The sequence below is a fragment of the Lathamus discolor genome, chromosome 11, assembly GCF_037157495.1.
Source record: "Lathamus discolor isolate bLatDis1 chromosome 11, bLatDis1.hap1, whole genome shotgun sequence".
Lineage (NCBI taxonomy): Eukaryota > Metazoa > Chordata > Aves > Psittaciformes > Psittacidae > Lathamus > Lathamus discolor.
This window is the reverse complement of record NC_088894.1, coordinates 8,072,609-8,091,127: the sequence shown is the minus strand read 5'-3', so window position 1 is coordinate 8,091,127 and position 18,519 is coordinate 8,072,609. Positions and strand designations below refer to the sequence as shown.

Here is an 18,519-nt window from a genome sequence, read left to right as displayed (position 1 = left end):
TCAAACTGCTGGAGCAGCAAACTGCAGGAAGGTACATGCCACCTACAGAAATTTGCTTAAACATACACCTAAACACATGTATATGTTTATATACACATGCACACATGGTTTTGGTTGAGGATTTTTGTTAGATATCACCCAGATCACCTTCAAAAATATCTCTACAAAAAAACATCTGCATTTTGCTATTCCAGATACAATCAGACACCTGAGAGAGCATAAATTCCCCTGAATACATGTATTGTTTTAACATTTATTTCTTCACCTTCTCAAAATGCTTGCTCATCTGAATTTACAATATATTAGCAGCCGTGCTGTATTTTGTGTGTGCGCGCATGGTTCTCCTTCACTACACTAGAGCAGATTAGTGCTCATTCGCCTCTTTTCCTTGCTTCTCTTCAGATCGTTACACATGACAAAACAACTGTCCTAATTACAGCAAGTGTTCCCAGCTCTGTCACCGTGACAATTACTGCAATGAGGGCTCAATATCTGCAGCAGACAGTAAAGTATTACTGCAGTTGTGTTTGATAGTGCTCAATTGTCCCCTTGAGAATTCTTCAGATCAGGTTTTTTCCATGGGGGTAAGGACTCCCCCCTTACTCTGCCCAAGGTGCATTTGCTAATAGGGTTCAAAAGTTTAAGGCAGGGGGGTGACCGAGGAGGTACTGTGGAAAACACAGAAGTTTGTGTTTTAAAGGAGAGGACCATTTGCAGATATGGAATGGTTTTTTTCCTACATGGACTGGACAGAACAGCTTTGTTGCCAGTGAAGGAGAAAATGGATGTTGGCCAGAGTGGTTGTAAACCTGCCCTTTTTCTGTGTCTGCAATAGTCTCTATAATACCACAAGATATATTTCTGAGATAGTTCCCTTCTTCCTCTACTTTGTATTTGTCAGCTGATAAGGTGATATTGCTCCAAATGGGGTGGAAGACCCAGATCCAGTAATATAACATCCCCCTCCGAAACAGTATCTCTGCTGTCCATATATGAGTGTGCTTTTTGGGAAGCCTCCCAGCTGGCTGCTGTACCTGGAGCAGCGATGCTACCATTCCTGGAGGATTCCTTGTTTGTTTGTTCACGTGAACTGATACATCCAGACTCTCCAACTGATCTCAAGGGATGGTTCCACTTGTGACAGTTCACTCTCCACTTACGCTGAACACCTTTAACCCCACTTGCCTCCCTTGTCAGACTCTGCAATCTCAGCTAATCAGAAAGGGGATTTTAGCTGTTTCCAAAGGCAATAGCATGACCTACACTACATTCACTTTATCCTGAGTGATGAAGGTGATGTTCTCTGCATTTATAGTCCATTATGTTCCTGAAGTTGAATCATTGTGATGTTCTCCTTGTAAACCCCATAAACAATGCGGAACCAGGATCTGTGTAGCTATCTCATTTGACCAGTAACAGAAACACAAGATCCTAATACTGAATATTGATCAAGGACGACTAATGCTGCCACGGTTTAACTTGGCATAAACTGACTAGTGTACTTAAATTCTGGATTTCTAATTTTTATTGCTCAGAAATAAAGCAATATGTTATTTATCAGATAACATCTTTATTATAAGCATCTCGTACAGCTTTTCCACTTCAGCTCACATGGGTTTCTTCTGCTCTTGGCATGGATCAATGAAATCAATAGTTCTGACTGCAAAGCTTTCTATGACTTACACATATTTAAAAGGATAAATCCCAATCAACAACTCCTCTGCTTGAACATAACCATTATAATCCTTATCTTTGATCCTTTGGGTTACAGCAAGCAAGGTAAGAAAGGGGTACATCTTTCCAGGTCTCAGGAAATAATTATGACGGCAGCAGAAGATGAACAACATTGCTTGGGTTTCCTGGCTGGAATTTCTCCAGCAAAACCAGCAAGTGGTGCTACAGATTCAGAAGTATAAACTAGCCAGTGCGCCCTCCTGAACTGGTATCAACAACATTGCTCATATCCCTTATGTACCAAAAGGTCAAAATGCCTTGTAGTCAAGCTCCTGAACCTCCACAGCAGTGAGACAGATAGTAGGATATTTGTCTCACATATGGGGAAATTGAGGTATATTAGAATATAATAACTTTGGGATAATATTCTCATCAAAGAAAGGGGAAGAGTGTCAGAGCCACAGCTATGGCTTTTCCATTTAGCACAGCTAGACTTTCTACCAGATGAGATTAAGTTACACAAGTCAAGCTGGGGAGCTGCCTAAGTTACGCTTAGGGAGTTGAATTTAATCACCAAAAGGCTTGTTTTAGTCCCTTGGATTTAGTATGCTACAAGCATCCCTTCTGAAGCATATGGAGGCCAAATAAGTTTAAACCTCCCACATTTCAGCAGGACTACTTTTGAGGGTGAAGTTGTTGGCCAATCCTACACTTTACAGCTATACCAGTGAACCCCTCTAATACAGATGCAGCCTGTCCTGCCAAAAGAGTGCTTTTAGCAGTTAAGATTTTACTAGCTCCCCTCAATGAAATAAGCTGTATCAGCAAAATCACCTTTTTTTTCCCAGTACAGCTGAACCTATGCTGAAGGTCATGCCAATACACAAGTGCTGTAAACCCCAGAATGACACCCCTAACCAAAATTACTATTCTGGCAAAAGATTTTACTGTAGACCTGACTTTAAAGGGTCCTTTGGAAAAAAAAAAAAAAATAACAGAAGAAAAGTCAAATAGGCAAAAGAGGAAGGCAAAGAGGGTGGAAGGGCAGGGAAAACAGTGAAGAAATGATTCCTTTTCACCCAATAGCCAAAGAGCTCTCTCTGATGTTCTTGCTTTGCTTTAGAAACAGCTAAACAACTTCAAAAGATGTGTTTGTTTTATTGAGAGAGCTAATAGATCTTTTGATATAGTGCCATATGTCCCAATTCTGCTCTCACTTATAGTCAGGAGTTAATCGTCTGAGGTCAGAGAAGCTCTGCCATGGGAAAACAAAATGAGAAAAGGATCAGATCCTAGTCCTCAGCAAACCTTTAATCAGCGCTTAATACTAAGGTTAGTATCTGCCAGAAGGGCTAGCAGCAGAGCCCAGGACATTTGACAGGCGCTCTCCTGGTTTTGGTTTGCAGAGTGCAGAGTCAAAAGACTAGCACTTCACTTTGGTTCCTTTGTTCAGTTAAGAAAAGTCTAGCAGAAAGCTTTGAAGGAACAGAAAAATAGTAATTGAAATGAATTCTGCTCTTTTTCCATTTGCTTTTAAGTGTCTCAATTTTGCATGCAGTTTACACTTTTTTACTTGGGGAAACTTTCTCTTCTGAAGCGAGCTTACAAAATGGCCTGTGATGTGTATTTCACCCATATTACACTGGTACTTTCCATACTATGAGAGCATCGGCATCTTAACATTGGGGCATCTCTTCACTATTTGCATTTAGGAAGATTGAGTTATAAAAAAAAAAAGGGGGGGTCTTTGACTCATGCTCAGCCTAAACTGCTCAATGAGGTAAACAGCTTTCAAAACTGCAACCATAAACCAGACCCTCCCTAAAAAACCCAAAAAGAAACAGCAGAGAGAAACAAAATCATATGGACATCTTGTGCAGAGATTATTTTTTAATGTGCATATGTAAAGTATTCAGCAAAATGGATGCTTCTGTTGCCTTTGGCCACTACTGTAATACAAACTATTATAATAATATATCACTCACTGTATACACACAGAAAACTTCAAACCTGCAAGGACTGAGGGAAAGCACTCCATTGTGAATAAGGCCTTGTCAGTGAAAAGCTCTTTTAACCTAATCTCTGGTTTTTATCCACAGTAATGAATTCCACTCCTGAAGCTACAGAGAGCAGTCTTATAGAAGCAGTAAAAGGAGGAGAAATTCTAGTTGATTTTCAACTCTACTGCTTGTGCCTTTCTCTTTCCATTCATTTGAAATTGGCAGATCACAGATGAACTCAAACAGATTTTGTCGCCAGCCCTATTTTGCCTTAATAGGATGTTATGGTCTCAGAAACATTCCTTATGAGATAGGCAAATGTTTCCTCTTTTGTTTAAATACCAAAATGATTGTTGATCATAACGATGTATGATAATGCTCATGTGATGTACAAAGTTTCTTTGTAGCACAGTTCAATCAGATTTTTCTCAGAAATTAATATATCACAAAGGTGGCCTGAATTGACTATGAACTTTTACATCTGTTTCAGGGTCTAAATACAAAGAGAAAGGGAGAGAAAGGAATAAAACCAGCAATACTGCCTTAGCAAGGCACATTGTATGCAACTGGCTTTTTGGTGCCCCTTGTGAATGTGTGTTGCCCACAGCACAGGTCACGCAGGGAGGAGGGCTCCCAGACACCCAGGAGATCCTCTTGCATTTAGGGAAAATACCCCAAAAATGTGATTTTTGTCATCTAAATTGCAGAAGGAATGTAAGGATTTAGCAAAGTAAACCAGACTTTTCTTAATTTTAAGGAAATAAACTTCAATGAACTTGATAGACCCTAGCAGTATGTTGAATTCAGGGCCCTGGTTTTCTATGGCTACTCAATTAAAAAAATGCTTTCATGGAGACCTGTTGCAGATAATACTTCCTTCTGGCAATGCAAGCACCAATTTCTTCTCCATCCCACACATGGTGTGTGCCTTTGTGTGTGTTTGCAGATGCACCTCTCCCTGATTTATATTTATTTGCCTTAATAGCGTGGGCAGAAACTGAATCCAGATATTTTGGCTCCTTTAGCTCTGCTTTGCAACTCTTTTATCTTGCTTCTGAACCTTCTGCACTAGGAACTGATGGTGCAGCTACATGAGCTGTACTGAGGCTTTGAGTGGGATTAGGTGAAAAGGAGAAACTGAAATGGAGGAAGAATGCCAAGCCTCACAAAAAGACTTCATTTTGCCTGTCACTTGGATTGCACCTCAATACTCACAGGGTATCGTTTCAGAGAGGCTCCACAACTGCATCCCAGCAATGTTATTTGTAACAAACGATTAACAGAGAACAATGGCTTGACCCAAAACTTATTAAAATAGATATCATGAATAATATATGGGAACTGAAAAGTATAAGTGAAACAGTGGACGTAGACACAATAAAAAAAGCCTTTGAAAATGCCCTAAAGCAAATAACATATTTTCAAAACTGCAAGTTTTATCAATTTCTTTTCCCCCCGAAAGTCACATCCCTCTGTGACCTCAGGGTACAACAAATATATTAGACATAGATCATTTCTAAGTGTTTTTTTGGCCTTTGCTAAGAAAACATCAATTTTTGCCATTTGCAAGTACTTTTTCCGGCCACACACGCAAACCTCCTGCCCAACCTCAAAATATACTCTTGATTCCTTTCTCCATACAAGCTCAAAACAAAACCAACTCTAACACTGCAAGCTGAACAGGCTTTAGGTCACACTAATTTTGCAAATCAGCAAGACCAGGACTGCATACTCCTCAGTTACCTTAGGCATATATAAGAAGGAGTATACATATATCCATATACTCCTCAGTTACCTTAGGCACATATAAGAAGGGGTACATCTGACCCAATGGGATGCTAGCCAGGACTTATCCAAAGCCCTTGAAATTCAGGGAGTGCGGTGCCAAGCTAATAAACCCTGCTTTCCATCAGAAGTATTACATAGGGCTCAGCATTGCGCCAACGCAGCCACCTGGCTTTCTGTTGGCTTGGGAGCTTGAGCAGAGAAAGCTTGTCCAAAATACCGCGCAGAACTACCCAAAGAGAAGCCATATCACCTTTTGCAATTAACCCCTGCCATGCTGTGAATTTTTATTATCAGAGATGAATAATCTGGGCAGAATAGCTGAGATCCTGAAAAAACACCTAGGTTGAAATAAACAAAGTCCTTAAATACTTTCAAAGCTCTGAAAACAAGTTATGCTCTTTGGTGTCAGAGAAGGACACTGCTTATGGCACCTCCTAAATACCCTATTTCCTCAAATAACCATGGACATCCTTTTTCTCATGAGGTTTTACTACACAACATGGCCACTAACTTTTCCTTTGCTTGTGCATCTCCCCATGAGGATAACAGCTCCTCCTCCCTCCCAGCCGCATGGGTTGCTAGTTGTAGTGGAGAGAAGTGTTTCTCATTGCTTGCCTGTACTGTGCCAAAAAGCACTGGCGACACAGTCACAACCAGAGTCTCAAGGCGGTTACGTTATTGAAGCAGCAACAAAAAGGAAGGAGGCAGCCAAGTTGCCTTTGAGATTCCTTTCAGAATCAAAACCCCTGAAAAGAAGTCCAAGGTCCTTTTATGAACAGAATCCAAGCTTTCTCACTTTACCACTGTAAGTGGTCCAAGTATTTAACTGCCAATTTTGCCTAAAGTCACTTCTGGTCCTTTTTTCCCATCTTAGCCATTTATCACTCACCTTTTGCCTTTTTATGGTGATATTTTCTATTTTCAGCGAGGTATTATTTTAGAAAGAACACCAAGGGGACACTTGTTTCTGGGGAGAAATATTTATGGCTGTTTCTGAGGGCTGGGGTATCTCAACTGTTTCCTCCTGTTTCTGTTTCATGGCTGTTTGCAGCACCTGCAATGCTGTTCTTGCTGCCTTGGCTATGGCAGAGGCTTTTGCATTACTGCAGCCACACCAGCCCCAAGTCTTACTTCAGAAATGCTGTTTTGGTGTAACTTATTTCTGTGATCAGCAGCAGGACAAATCACCTCTGGAACCTTCTGCTTTCACTGCAGCACATCAGTATAACAGTGCTATCCCAAAAAATCCAACCTAAGGCAAAACCTATATGGCCTTTCAGAACAAATGAGTCAATCAATGTCTTTAAAACTATCAACAATCAAGCAGCCAGAAGCAACCCTACAGTAATAGACTGATTAGCTAGATCTTAGCACCACCACTACAGAAATAGACTAATGCTGCTCAAAAGCCCTACATGAGAAATAAACCAAAACTGAACCTGCTGCAAAAGGCCAGCTCAAGAACACAGCAGTAGGAGTTCAGAGAAAGGCTTACCAGAGCTATCACCAAGGGCACGAGCTCTGTTCTCCATGTGTGAAACAAGTGTGGGATACTGCGTTCAGCCCTAAGAACTTGCCTGTGATAAATAGATTCCCAGGCACACCCTGAACCTACAACAGCTGTTCAGGGAAAACCAGCATTTTATATAAAGTGCCATGCAAGTGTGGTGGGGAAAAGCAGAGAAATTCTTAACGGGAGAGATTCCTGCTGTAAATGCCTCTTGGGAAGAGAGTGGGAAACAAAACCTTCAACAAGCTAATAAATAAATAAACCAACAAACTATAGCCAGTTGAAAATGTCTTTTTAAAGCTTTTAAAATACTGCTGATGAGCTTAAAATGAAAGAAAACACCGTACTTGCAAGAAAAAATACAGTTCTTAAAAGCCTGTTTGTCTAATAGAGAACCTGTTTCTCTAATTAAGCAATTACAGCTCAGCAAGGCAGATGTTATCATCACATAAAGGTCATTTTAAATGAAGAGTGGATGAAAAACACTGTTGTTGGAGAGTTTTATGAATGATCCTCTTATGATTGGTGGTGCTGCTTTAAAATGAGCTGAGAATTATTAGATAGTACGTTTGGATTTTCTTCTGGTTCAAGTCAGACCTTGGAATATTGGGGTCTGCTCCCTGTGCTGGCAGCGTTACTGATGGAGCCTGCAGCATCAGGTCCTTGATTCTTCTCCCCATGTAAACTTCCACTGAGCTAAATCCAGGGAAGCTGTTCTGGATTTACATGTGTGGAAATTACAAGTGAATGAGTGCAGTTGCCCTGCTCTGTGAGTGCTGGAAAGTGTGCATCAGCACCATAGATCTTGCCCTGTTTTCCAAATCCTCCCTTTCTTTCCCCAGTGCCGCACAGCCATGTACTGTTTCATGCTGGTCTGGGATTGCTGTTCAGCACTGGTCTGCTGTGGAACGCATGGGGTGGGCAGGTGGCTAATCTCCCTTCTGCACAAAACTGGCCCCATCCATTGCATACCGGCAGCACCAGGCACTGCCTCGGGAAGCCCAGTAGCATGCTGAGGCTGGACAAACTCAGGACAGCAGTGTGCCTGTGACCCAGCCCTGTGTGGCACTGGTAATGTGGCACAGGCGGCTTGCCTGGCTCTGCTATTTCACACAGCACCAGTGAGGCCAGGACTTCCCTGACTACAAGTATGTGTGCAACAGGCTGGTGGATACCCTGGAGCTGTAGGCACAAGGTCAGCACAACCCAACACAAGCCCTCACTCCCTGTTAGACTGTCTTTAGCTCAGAGATTTCCTCTCTTTATTTCAGGTGGGAAAGGGGCTGAGCATAATCTTGATCACCTCCGGGAGAGCCTTGAGGTGACCTGATGTCACTTAGATTCTGCCTCCTTAGAGCAGAGTGCAGCAAGACCAAAGGACCAGCCATCCAGCTCACAGCTTTTAGCTCCAGTTCATCAAAACTGAGCATTAACTCTAAGATGCAGCATAAACATTATTATTCTATAGGCACATCAAATGAAAAAGGAACCACAGGCAGAGGCAGGGGGATCTGAACAGGTTTAAATAGATCTGATGTGATAATTAACATCCATTGAGGGATTTGGGGGAACGAAGAGGGACAAAACATAAAAACCATTTCCACCTTTATTTTAAGTTCTTTTGACAGATGGGAATATTTTCTGTTATGCTACTTGTGGTTTGGGTAATGAGATTAGGCCTTGCATAGCAGGAAGCAGAATTAACTTTGTTTACTTAAAGTGACACCGTCAGCTTGGAAAATCACATTTCCATCTGAAATGCAGTGCCTACTATCATTACAAATAACCCTTGAGATCATGATAACTAAAGGAGATTAGAGGCAAAAAAACCATACTTCTCCCTCTCCTTTTTTTATATACTTTGTTCACAGTGTGCAGTTAAGAGTACTCCCTGTAGCCAGATTCCTGCTTGGCATCTCCCTGCAACTGTGCTCCACTGTGCCCCTGCTCCCAAAACGCAGCAGACACAGGTAGGGAGCAACAGGCTGGGGATGAGAGGGGGAAAGGTGATGAAAGCCCAGTTGGCTCTGGCTGATCTCAGGCATCCTGAAAAAATAGATCCCTAAGGGCAAATGGTGTGGCAGAAAAAAAAGCCAAACAAAAGCCAAACAAAACCCAGCAGCATTTTAAAATGCATTTAACAATTTAACATTGGGTATACACAGGACTGGGCGCTTCAAAAATTAAGACTAGAATTTTTAGAAGCTGACTGATTACAAAGGTCCCTTAACATCAGCCCTTAAGCGTACATCCACTGAAGTGGCTATAAAAAGGATGGGTGTTTTCAGTTGCTGCAGCACGCACAGGATGAATCTTGAGGAAGGGAAGACAGGGAGGAGAGGGAAAGGCTTTACAATAGGATATTTCCTAAATTACTATTTATGCACTGGAATGCTCATGTGTTAAACCACTAGACTTGGATATACACAAGGGAAAACTGAAAGAGGAAAAGGCATTCTGCATCCTTTCTGCTGTAGCTACAAAAATCATCACAATTACAATGGCAATGAGGGTTTGCACGGAAGAATGCTTATGATGAAGCCTTGTAGAGCCTGAGTGCGCTTGTGATGCTTCTCCCTCCTCCTTTGCCAGCCAAAGACAAGCACAGTGTCTTGTCCACGTGGTGTTTTCTGTACTCATGACCCCTGCTAATGTTTACAAATTGAGGAAATGCCTGATATTTGGCACAGTCATTACTGCTACATGTCAGAAAGAGTGACAGGTAAAGAGTAAAATATGGACCCAGCACAGGGATGGGTCCAAAATATATAAATAACCAATTAAGAGAAATGATTAATAAAAATATTGTAACAGATCCCAATCTGCTGTTGAGTACCAATTGCCAGTAATAATCTCTATGGTAACTGAACTCTCTTTGGCCTCTCTCTGTATTCAACTAGTGTTTTATGGGTGGTGGGGTTTTTTTTATCCTTCCCCTATTTTCATGGAAAGTTTTCAAAACTGGTTTAAATATTATGATATTTTCCTCTTCAAGTGCTAACTAAGAAAAGCATTCACTCTGGCTGCGTCAGCCTCTGAAGCAGGTTTTCCCTTCCTTAGATAACTGCCTTTTGTGAGGGCACTTACTAAGAGTTGTGTTCAAACACCGAACAGGTGAGGGAGGTTTTCAAAATGGAAGGGGATGAAATCTTGCCCAGCAACTAAATAAATTAATTAAGAAGAAGGAAAATACACTAAATAAAGATGCTGCTTTGAGAAACTTCTCATGTAGCTGGTGAAACTGAACATTTTTAGGTTTTTGTTGTGACTAGCTGGCTGCACACATCTCTTGTTGCCAGTGGCTCTCTTGTAATCACAACAACTTATTCTGGGCTATGGTTTTATACCTGAGTGTTCCCTTTCCCCAGCCTGCTCTTGCACACACTTCGGCTGTTGGATCCAACATAAGGTACTACCTTTGGAAACAGCATCACACAGTAAATATTTGTTGTGTTACATCAACAGACAAAAGAGAAAATTTAGGGGAGAACATGTAGAATCCTGTGAAAGCTGTCTTCATATGTGCATATGGAACACCCAGGGTGTTATACTGAACTTTTCATCACTGTAATACAAGTGATTAGATAACATAATGTGTACAATATAACTACTATACCTGTAGACTTTTCATTCTGGCTTTTTCCCCCCTGTAATTCTCTTTGGCAAAAGATCCCAAACAAGAAATCTTGGCATTGGATGCGATCTATCAGTTGGATTCTCTTCTCACCTAACAGCCTTGCTCCACAACAAGGTATGAGAGTTTGCTGACAGTCCCCCAGCTGATTTACCCGTCCAGCTCAAGTCTAGAGGAGACCCATCAGCCAAACCATGGGCTGATTTGTAATTAGTGCCACCCCAGGGAATGAGTGCTGATAATAAGCACAGAATCACCTTCACTCAGCAGTAGAGGACACAGGGGCTGGGTAACTGAGTTTTGGGGAAGTGCATGTTTTGAGCAGAGTTAACTGTCAGGCTTAGGAGAAGTTGGATGTCTCAGAAGGGAAACTGAAATTCATCAGGCTCTGAGGGGTTTGTTTATGGCCAGACCTGGAAAACAGAAAGGTGCTGAGAGAAGGTTGATCCCTTAACGTAGGGTATATCTCTCTGGGGTTTTGGTAATCTACTCGGTTGTAACTGAAATATAGCTACTTGGTTATTTCTACTCTGCTAAAACAATTCTACCCTTTAGGGTTCATAGTCTAGGAGATTTCTAAGAAGGTGGATTTGTAGACTTTCTTTAAAAATCCTATTAGAATTTGCTGTTCTAAAACACTTCTGCTTTGACTTATGGATTTCTTTGGGCTTGGAGCACATAGCCAGGGTGTAGAGGACTCAGACCTATGTTTTCCAACCTTTTTTTGGTCTTTGGAAGCCTCCCAAAAGCAAATCTCAAACTGAGAGAGAAGAAATGGGCATGGGCATAATTCTGCTGCTCAGGAAGCGTTGCTTACCTGGGTGGAGGTAGACCCTGAGGTTTTACTCCCCAGAACTCTGGGGAGTAAAAAAAGCATTTTGCCTCATGGCTTTAGTTCAAACAAAACAGCCCTTGGAGCATGGACTGGCGTTTACCCTTTCCAGCCAAGTGTTGCAACCACTAGGCTAAAAAGGTATGGTTATATTTCTGATCCCTCTCCACAGCCCAATAAAGCCTGAATTCCTTTTCTGTAAAATTTCAGAAAGGGCAATGTGAGCACTGCTTCCTCTTTGTGTTTAGAGCTCAGGCCTCTCTCAAGAGACAGAGAACAATGTTTAAGTGTTGAAGGATTATGTAAAATTCCTACTGACGATTCATGTTCAGATATGCCATATAAATTCGACTCCTATTTTGCATCTCTTGCTCCTTTATTCAACAGCCCAAACTAAGACTTTGGATCTGAAATTGTGGAGCATTTTGGAAAGATGGAACTGGGTTCAGATCCAGATCTGAATTTTCTAGTGGTTGTCAGTCTTCCATTTGTTTGCATTTGGATGTCTCATAGGATATATGCAGCAGTTCTGTAGTGTCACACATGAATAAAGTGGATAATTATAAAATTAAAAGATATAGCATGCTTCTAGGGGAGATAAGACTACAATTAAAGAGTATAAACAAAACTGATTTTGATGTACAGACTGATATATTTATTCATTAAATATAATAACATAAACAAGACTATTAACTGTCATATTTTAATGATACTGTACCGTGAAAAACATACTCAGGAAAAAGCCCTATTGACTTCAATAGCAATTCCACATAAATTTAAATCATGACTGCAGTAAACCAGTATGTCACTCTTATTCATTATTATTTGTTGTACGCACCCCAAAATGTTAAACAAAATACATGTAACTCACTGAACTGAGCCTAGCTTAAATGTTTCATCTGCAAACGTGAAGAAACCCAGCTGGGATTGCAGAAACCTGTTCCACAGATCACTGAAATACAGTATTCTCAAGAGGGGAAAAGAGCCCAGGCAAGGCTGCTGTCTATCCCATCTCTCTCTAGAAAACACTGGACATATTTTTGCTCAGGAGATGGCAAAATTTGGGCAAATGCCACTTCATATCAGCAGTGTTAAGATCAGATTCTGACCTTTTTCTAAGATTGTTAACAGTCAGCAATAGTGGAAGCCTTAAAGCAAAAATGTCTGTCTGGAAAGTGTGCATTAACTGGCTTGGGGTAAGTAAAAAGCCAGTCTGGAAGGGAAAGAGGGTTTCAAGAATTGTTCCTTGTTGCACACAGCATCTGTGCCAAGAAGATGTAAAACGGGACCATTTTGAGTCATAACAATTTACCTGCCCTTTGCACAGGCTCTTTGCTCATACAGGGCACCAGGCAGGGGAGAAGCAGCTCGTGCAAGATCTCTAAGTGTGAACAGCACAAACAGAGGCCATCCTAAAAGGGAACTCACCCCAAATTTGTGAACTGCGCTGAACTGTGAATTATTATGTCAAATGTTTCATTGTAAAATTCCTCATTAAATTCTTTGGCGTTCACCACACGCTCAGCGTAACTTGAAGTGCTGAGAAAACGAGCACTTACTGTGCCATGACAAAGGCCAATGGTTGCCTCTTTATTGAGCTTGATACATATGGTGAAAACATATTGACTAATTACTTGCCATTTTCAAAAACTGAAAACACTCCAAAGTCAAGCCTAAGATAATACAACAAGATAGAGTACGAAGAATAAAGACAGGGAGAATAGAGCAGGAATAGCGTAACTCTGTGACTGCTAATCCCTTATTCAACATTTGCTTTGATATATGCATACTGAGGAATAACACAGCATATCACTGTTTCAGACTGCTTAATGAAGACTGTTAAATTAATGCACCTGATTAATACATCTGTTTAAAGCAGAGACTGGCTGAAGTAGCAAAGATAAGATCCAGATGCAGAATTCCTCCAGACTTCGGGATGAGATGGCCAATAATACGGGTCGGGGTTCAGTTTTGCGATGCTGTTTTCTACAGTTTTGCACCTTGTTCTGGTGTTTGCCAAGTGCCCCAAAAGATGGGGCCCTGGTGCTGAAGTCCTTTGAGGGCCTATTAATATATCTCCCTTTGAGGAAGGTATTTTAAAGGGGTCAAAGTCCATGTGCAAAGTGAGAGACTGAGACATGCTGCTCACTCTAGTTTTCCAAATGCCACCTCCGATACAAGTAGCCCCTTACAGGAGCCTAGCCTGAGCTGCCTTACGGGAGTTCTTCGTATACAGCCTTCAAGTGAGCCTTTCTAATGCCATCTGATTTCCAGTACCTCTCCTCCAAGTCATGACAAATTGGTCCACTCATCTGATTAGGACTCTTCCCTAAGTAGTAGGATGAACGTTTAACAAGTTAATTTCAAGGTAGCTCATGGAGTAGATGCAACATAAAGCAGCATAACTGTAAAACACAAGAAATGTTGCTGGGTAAATTCTGCCAGTAATGGATGTGTAATAGAAAATATACTTAAAATTCAAGTTCTTTGTATTAGAAGACAAGCTCTTTGCTTTAGAAGTGGAAAACATGAGGGCTCACTGAAGCTAGGGTTAACAGGAATACAATCACTGCTGTTAAAAGAGTTTTATGATCGTGAAACTTGTGCTCATGTACCCACAATTTAGAAATAATAGGAAATTCAATGGATGGTTTTTAAAAAAATCAGGGCAATTTAAAGAAAATCAATAATTATTTCTTTTTATTCTTCCTTTAAATCATCGGGATAATAGAAATCAGAGGCATAAATAGGATGCCTAAAGTTAATGGCATTATTAGCTTGAGAAAGAGAAAGAGTGATCAGAAGTTTGACCCATTTACCATAAAGCTCATAGTTTGTAAAAGCTCACTATTGTGCTAGTTATTTTTTAAAATGAAAGATAAATCTCAATCCATGCTTGGAGGTTAGATGTTGTCATAAGCAGAGACTAAGAGCAATTCATAAACATTTCTATTATATGAGAAAATGTTGCTATTTTAGAAACACATAAATAATATGATGTCTTTCATAAAAGTTTTAGAAGAAATTTTATTTTCCAGCTCATAAACTAAAAACACTTTAAGTGATTGACTTTCCTTTAAGGCAACTCTTGAGGCTGATTTGATAACATTGCTGGTAAAGTTCTAGTAAAACTCCTGGAAGAATTCCTGGTGTTTTGAACAAGACCAGACATTATCCATATTGCTTTTCATTACTGTTACTGTTTTACTCTGAATCCTGGGTAGACCATCACAATTTTGCCCCTGTTACATAAATATGAAAGGTTTAAAGGAACAGCTGCTCTCCAAGGGGTGGAAAGAACCTTGCTTCACTTACTTACTAAAAAGAGTTTGAAAACCTCAGAGTCCCGTAAGTGTGAAGGATGCTTTTCCTGCTCCAGTGGAGTTCCACCACACCTTTTTCCCAAAACCTGGATAAACTCAATCCTAAATAGAATCAATAAACAAAAGTACTACTATTCATTTTTGTGCACATTGTTCCCAGCGCGATGGAGCCTTCCCTGGGCAGGTGGTGAGCTGAGCCCTCGCATCCTGGGCACTGTGTTGGCTGAACCGGTGAGACAGGAACACACTTGGGGCTGATAATTTTTTGTTCTTGCCAATGAAGACTTGTTCTGTATTTGCCTGGAAGTTTGCCAGCACCATGAGTGGAGCCCTGGCCCTGCAGGATGGGATAACAGAGTCAGGCTAATGCATGGGAAGTTCCTTAAGGAACTCCGTTCCCTCCTGGAGCAGCCACACTCTCCTTCAGCTTTTTGTTTGATCTCTAGGTAGAGCCTTTGCTAGCTCATATGAAAACCTGTTAACTGAAGCCAGCTCAAGGACTGCTTGCCATGTCTGAGTGCGGCACCACACAATGGGCTGGGAATGCCTGAGATCGTTTCCTTTCCTGCCTTTCATATCGCTGAACTGAAACCATCGCTCGTGTCAAAAGCAAGGACTGTAGATGAAAGGCCAGTGCATTAAGACAGCACATAATGGTCAGTCTCTGAGTTTCTGACATTAATCGTTTTACTTAAAGAAGGCAGAGGAAGGATTTTTGTGTCCCCCCACCTCTCGTGACAACAGACAGGAGATAGTCTGGATAAAAATTAAAAAAAAATAATGACTCAAAATTTTTGCTAATTAAAAGTAATGTGTTTTCCCATTTTTTGGCAATTTGATAACACAAAACACTTACTTGGGGGCCACAGGGGGAAACAAACTGAGACGGATAAAAAATGTTTTGTGTTCATCCAAGCAAGACTATGTTAATGCACATTATCCCATTAATGCACATCAACATCGGGAATAAGCGCGCCAATGCAAGCAAGAAGCATACACTTATCATCATTTGATAACATGTTTAATGACAGATTGACGGTTGATTTGCAAATGTGAACTGGCATCAATGTTGCTAACTTCAGCTTCTGCCGCCTCCTCTGCTATGCCAGCATATTTATGTGCATAATTTGATTTCGCAGCCACACTGTTAGTACAATTTTTAATATTAACTATGCAAGAACAGACAGCCGAACTTAAGTTGCACTGATGGTTTGAGTTCATTAGATTGAAAAAGATGGGCAATGATGACAAAGATGGAGATGGCAGCGCAACATCAAAGAGGCAACACTTAACAAACACACTCCATTTTGAACAAACCGAACTAACACATTTCATGTTGTCGGCTGCAGCAGAGCCCTTATGTACAACAGGAAGGAAAAAAATATGCTTCTGCCCTGGGCGTACTGACAGCAGCTCTGCAAGAAGCTTAGCAGGCTCCTGGACACACAGTTGTAAGATATTTCGCTCATCTATTGCAGGTAAAGGGGTTGATTCTGGTCTGATGTTCGAGTGACAACAACATAATTCAACGACTTGCAGTGGAGTGACTCTTGATTTACATTGGTCCAAGTGCCTGCCTGTTCCCACTCTCCTTCCCTACTTCGCTTCTCACAGCTGTGATTCTTTATGACGAATAGTAAAGAGATTTTGCTGAGAGCTCAGCTCTTGCATGCATGATGCACAGAGCAGAACTGCCAGTTCTGGGGCCTTGTGCCGCAAGGGGTGGGATGTCCTTCCCATGTCCCTGGAGCCAGGGAGCCCAGCACTGCACAGGACTGCAATCCTGGTGACTTCCTCTTCTTCGGTGATTTGGGGCGATCCAATTCTGCTCTGAAGGGAACATGTACCAATGAGCTGGGAGGAGAGTATTTCATCCTCTGCTCTCATTAATGTCCAGGCATATACTGCATCTAGTATGAATTTGCTTGTTGTGCTGCAATATAGAATAAATTTGAGGCAGTAGCTTTATAGTGCAAGTTGTAATTTCATATTTTATGATAAAAACTGACCATCTGCAGGAATCTGACCATATAACCTAAGCCATTCTGTGTAGACTATAATGTTAGTACCTCTGAATCATGGTGAAAATATGATTTAGACACACAATTAGATAGACCAGGTCCTCAACGATTCTCAGCTGTCTGAATTACTTCTAAACAGCCTAATAAATACAAAACACCCAGCTTCTGTTTGGCAAAGCTTTTAAGAATGTTCTTAAGTTTGTCTATAATCACTAAAGCACCTACTGGTACCCAGAGACTGGTGCTGGAGCAGAAACACATTTCTTGGTACTGCAGAAACAGAACAAAGCTCTACTGAAGTGGGACCACTGCCCCCAAGCCTGAAACGGAGTGCTGGAGCAAGGCCATGGCTTGTTAGGAACCTGTGAGGGGCACAAAGTATTGACTATCGAATTTAATCCTGGAAACACTGCACCTCCTTGTCACTGAGTAAGGGATTAGAAAAGGATCTTGCATCAGTCACCAGACAACAGCAGGAACGTTCCTGGTACCTCTGTCCTGGTGGCAGCTCCTGAGCAAATGCCTCCTGCCAGGATGCTGACCCAGCCTAGCTGTGAAAACTTCCTTAATTGTCCGTTATGAAAGAAGTTGCAAGCTTTCACTTCAGTAAAAACTCTTTTGTGGAGCTCTGTGTTCCTTTTAGGAAGAGACCTGCATTGCAGGGAGAACTAATCCCAAGTCCCTGATTCAGGTAGTTTGTTAAGCAGCTCCAGTGTCTGGTGGTGTGCAGATGAAGGTGTACGATCCCCAGAACAAAGACTCTGTGGACAGACAGGCAGCACCAAACATCCTGGGAGACCCTTGTCATCTTAGGCTGAAATAAGTGCAATTGGTTTATTTTTAATTTCAGCTATTGATATATAAGGGTCCAAAACCAAGAGCAAGGTGCTGCACTGAGTTCAGGATTATCTCTTTTATAAAGGGACCAAATAATTTCCCGTGACACAAGGCAACAGGTAGATCTCACTTTCCCCAGTGAGGACACAAAAGATCTTGGAAGCTTTCAAAGTGAAAGGACTGGGAAAAATACAAGGAAGAAGGTCCAGCAGAGACAAATGCAAGAATGAGGCCATGCTCATGATGCTCAGTTTATTTTGTTGTCTTTTAAGATAACCCTGTAACATCGGTGGGACATTCAGAAAGGCAGCACAGAGTTTCCTGCCCTGTGAGCTAAGAAGCAGAGCAGGAGCTGGTCAGCCCATAGCAGCAGCCTCAATAATTGCTCTGTTAACAGCCTTATGCTGCCTCCTTACCTGGCCTTAAGCTACAATAGATATAAAAACATATCCCAGGGAGAGGGAATTGTGGTCACTGCTCACTCACACCTGCTGATGGAGGATGTTGATGGGGAGAGCAAAAGAGACAAGTACTATTTCCAGGCTTTGAAAAGGCTCTCCCTCACCCCAACCCTGGCCCAGCATGACCACATCATGCTAGATGGCTTTGCAGGCAAGGTGAAATAGCTTCCAGCTCTACGTTTGCCCTCCAGATTGACTGAGCTCCTACCGTGACTGTGTACTTATAACACTGGTTGAGGAGAGCTCCAGAGAATGGGAGTCCAGAGCATCACTCAGTTGGAAGAACCATTGGTTTTCTCAAGTCACAATTAGCTCTCCTACTGCACTTGTGTCCTCTTTCCTGTCTCGTTTTAAGTTACAATTCTCCCACTCCTGTTACTGAGTAGATGCAGATGCCACTTTGTTCAGTGTGATTTATAGCCAGTAGCTAATGTTCAGT

At 41.5% G+C, this 18,519-nt stretch overlaps 1 protein-coding gene across 4 annotated transcripts in view; it reads right to left on the bottom strand.

Moving 5' to 3' along the window:
• Positions 1 to 18,519, bottom strand: part of TSHZ2 (teashirt zinc finger homeobox 2) — a 228,114-nt gene that overhangs the window by 59,044 nt on the left and 150,551 nt on the right. The window contains exon 3 of one of the 4 annotated variants that reach the window (XM_065692047.1): positions 15,761 to 16,591. The exons of 2 other annotated variants lie outside the window; for them this stretch is intronic. The gene's annotated coding sequence lies outside the window, so the exon portion shown is untranslated. Of the gene's footprint in view, positions 1 to 15,760; positions 16,592 to 16,624; positions 16,695 to 18,519 lie in introns of those variants that run through there. One more of the 4 variants, XM_065692043.1, reaches the window with a different exon arrangement.